The sequence below is a fragment of the Heterodontus francisci genome, chromosome 28 (genome assembly GCF_036365525.1).
Source record: "Heterodontus francisci isolate sHetFra1 chromosome 28, sHetFra1.hap1, whole genome shotgun sequence".
Taxonomy (NCBI): Eukaryota; Metazoa; Chordata; class Chondrichthyes; order Heterodontiformes; family Heterodontidae; genus Heterodontus; species Heterodontus francisci.
This window is the reverse complement of record NC_090398.1, coordinates 51,874,055-51,877,675: the sequence shown is the minus strand read 5'-3', so window position 1 is coordinate 51,877,675 and position 3,621 is coordinate 51,874,055.

Sequence of the window (3,621 nt, the reverse complement as noted above, 5' to 3'; positions counted from 1 at the left end):
AGTGTCAGAGAGTGTCTGAGAGTGTCAGAGATTTCCAGAGAGTGTCAGAGTTTGTCAGAGAGTTTCAGAGAGTGTCAGAGAGTTTCAGAGAGTGTCTGAGCGTGTCAGAGATTGCCAGAGAGTTTCTGAGAGTTTCTGAGAGTGTCAGAGAGTGTCACAGCGTTTCAGACAGTTTCAGAGAGCTTCAGAGAGTGTCAGAGAGTGTCTGAGAGTTTCAGAGAGTTTCAGGGAGTGTCAAAGAGTTTCAGAGAGTGTCAGAGAGTGTCAGAGAGTGTCGGAGAGTTCCAGAGAGTATCAGAGAGTATCAGAGAGTTTCAGAGAGTGTCAGAGAGTTTCAGAGAGTGTCTGAGCGTGTCACAGCGTTTCAGACAGTTTCAGAGAGCTTCAGAGAGTGTCAGAGAGTGTCTGAGAGTTTCAGAGAGTTTCAGAGAGTGTCAAAGAGTTTCAGAGAGTGTCAGAGAGTGTCAGAGAGTGTCGGAGAGTTCCAGAGAGTATCAGAGAGTGTCAGAGAGTTTCAGAGAGTGTCAGAGAGTTTCAGAGAGTGTCTGAGCGTGTCAGAGATTGCCAGAGAGTTTCTGAGAGTTTCTGAGAGTTTCAGAGAGTGTCAGAGAGCTTCAGAGTGTTTCAGAGAGTTTCAGAGAGCTTCCGAGAGTGTCAGAGAGTGTCAGATAGTTTCAGAGAGTTTCACAGAGTGTCAGAGAGTGTCAGAGAGTTTCAGAGAGCGTCAGAGAGTGTCAGAGAGTGTCAGAGAATGTCGGAGAGTTTCTGAGAGTATCTGTGAGTGTCAGAGAGAGTCAGAGAGATTCACAGTGTGTCACAGATTGTCAGAGAGTTTCAGAGAGTGTCAGAGAATGTCTGAGAGTGTCAGAGACTGTCAGAGAATGTCGGAGAGTTTCTGAGTGTGTCAGTGACTGTCTGAGAGTGTCAAAGAGATTCAGAGAGTGGCAGAGATGGTCAGAGAGTTTCAGAGAGCTTCAGAGAGGGTCAGTGAGTGTCAGAGTGTGTCCGAGAGATTCAGAGAGTTTCAGAGAGTTTCAGAGAGTGTCAGAGAGTTTCAGAGAGTTTCAGAAAGTGTCAGAGAGTGTCAAAGAGTGTCAGAGAGTTTCAGAGAGTGTCAGAGAGTGTCAGAGAGTGCCAGAGAGTTTCTGAGAGTTTCTGAGTGTGTCGGAGATTGTCAGAGAGTGTCAGAGGTTTTCAGGGAGTGTCACAATGTGTCAGAGAGTGTCAGAGAGTGTCAGAGAGCTTCAGAGAGTTTCAGAGAGTGTCATAGAGTTTCAGATAGTGACAGAGTGTTTCAGAGAGTGTCAGATAGTGTCAGATAGAGACAAAGATTTTCAGTGAGTGGCAGAGAGTTTCAGAGAATGTCAGAGAGTGTCAGAGAGTGTCAGAGAATGTCGGAGAGTTTCTGAGAGTATCTGTGAGTGTAAGAGAGTGTCACACAGTGTCAGAGATTGTCAGAGAGTGACAGAGAGTTTCAGAGAGTTTCACAGAGTGTCAGAGAGTGTCAGAGAGTGTCAGAGAGTGTCAGAGTATGTCAGAGAATGTCGGAGAATTTCTGAGATTATCAGTGAGTGTCAGAGAGTGTCAGAGAGTTTCACAGTGTGTCACAGAGTGTCAGAGACTGTCAGACTGTCAGAGAGTGTCAGAGCGTTTCACAGTGTGTCCGTGATTGTCATAGAGTGTTAGAGAGTGTCAGAGAATGTCAGAGTGTTTCTGAGAGTATCTGTGAGTGTCAGAGAGTGTCAGAGAGTTTCAGAGAGTTTCAGAGAGTTTCTGAGAGTGTCAGAGAGTGTCAGAAAGTTTCAGAGAGTGTCAGATAGTGTCAGAGAGTTTCAGAGAGTGCCACAGAGTGTCAGAGAGTGTCAGAGAGTGTCTGAGTATGTCAGAGAATGTCGGGGAGTTTCTGAGATTATCTGTGAGTGTCAGAGAGTTTCACAGTGTGTCACAGAGTGTCAGCGAGTGTCAGAGAGTGTCAGAGACTGTCAGAGAATGTCGCAGAATTTCTGAGAGTATCTGTGAGTGTCAGAGAGTTTCACAGTGTGTCCGAGATTGTCAAAGAGTGTCAGAGAGTGTCAGAGAATGTCAGAGAGTTTCTGAGAGTATCTGTGAGTGTCCGAGAGTATCAGAGAGTTTCAGAGAGTTTCTGAGAGTGTCAGAGAGTGTCAGAGAGTGTCAGAGAGTGTCAGAAAGTTTCAGAGAGTGTCAGATAGTGTCAGAGAGTTTCAGAGAGTGCCACAGAGTGTCAGAGAGTTTGAGAGAGCTTCAGAGAGTTTCAGAGAGTGTCAGACAGTGTCTGAGAGTGTCAGAGAGTGTCAAAGAGTTTCAGAGAGTGTCAGAGAGTGTCTGAGAGTGTCTGAGAGTGTCAGAGAGTGTCAAAGAGTTTCAGAGAGTGTCAGAGAGTGTCAGAGAGTTTCAGAGAGTTTCAGAGAGTGTCAGAGAGTGTCAAAGAGTTTCAGCGAGTTTCAGAGAGTGTCAGAGAGTGTCAGAGAGTGCCAGAGAGTTTCAGAGAGTTTCTGAGTGTGTCGGAGATTGTCAGAGAGTGTCAGAGTGTTTCAGGGAGTGTCACAAAGTGTCCGAGAGTGTCAGAGAGTGTCAGAGAGTGTCAAAGAGTTTCAGAGAGTGTCAGAGAGTGTCAAAGAGTTTCAGAGAGTGTCAGAGAGTTTCAGAGAGTGTCAGACAGTGTCTGAGAGTGTCAGAGAGTTTCAAATAGTTTCAGAGAGTGTCAGAGAGTGTCAAAGAGTTTCAGAGAGTGTCAGAGAGTTTCAGAGAGTGCCAGAGAGTTTCTGAGAGTTTCTGAGTGTGTCGGAGATTGTCAGAGAGTGTCAGAGAGTTTCAGGGAGTGTCACAAAGTGTCAGAGAGTGTCAGAGAGCTTCAGAGAGTTTCAGAGAGCTTCAGAGAGTGTCAGATAGTGTCAGATAGAGACAGAGAGTTTCAGTGAGTGTCAGAGTGTTTCAGAGTGTTTCAGAGAATTTCAGAGAGTGTCAGAGAGTGACTGAGAGTGTCAGAGAGTGTCAGGGAATGTCGGAGAGTTTCTGAGAGTATCTGTGAGTGTAAGAGAGTGTCACAGAGTGTCAGAGACTGTCAGAGAGTGACAGAGAGTTTCAGAGAGTTTCACAGAGTGTCAGAGAGTGTCAGAGAGTGTCAGAGTATGTCAGAGAATGTCGGGGAGTTTCTGAGATTATCTGTGAGTGTCAGAGAGTTTCACAGTGTGTCAGAGAGTGTCAGAGAGTGTCAGAGAGTGTCAGAGAGTGTCAGAGACTGTCAGAGAATGTCGCAGAATTTCTGAGAGTATCTGTGAGTGTCAGAGAGTGTCAGAGAGTTTCACAGTGTGTCCGAGATTGTCATAGAGTGTCAGAGAGTGTCAGAGAATGTCAGAGAGTTTCTGAGAGTATCTGTGAGTGTCAGAGAGTGTCAGAGAGTTTCAGAGAGTTTCAGAGAGTTTCTGAGAGTGTCAGAGAGTGTCAGAGAGTGTCAGATAGTGTCAGAGAGTTTCAGAGAGTGCTACAGAGTGTCAGAGAGTTTCAGAGAGCTTCAGAGAGTTTCAGAGAGTGTCAGACAGTGTCTGAGAGTGTCAGAGAGTGTCAAAGAGTTTCAGAGAGTGTCAGAGAGTGTCCGAGAGT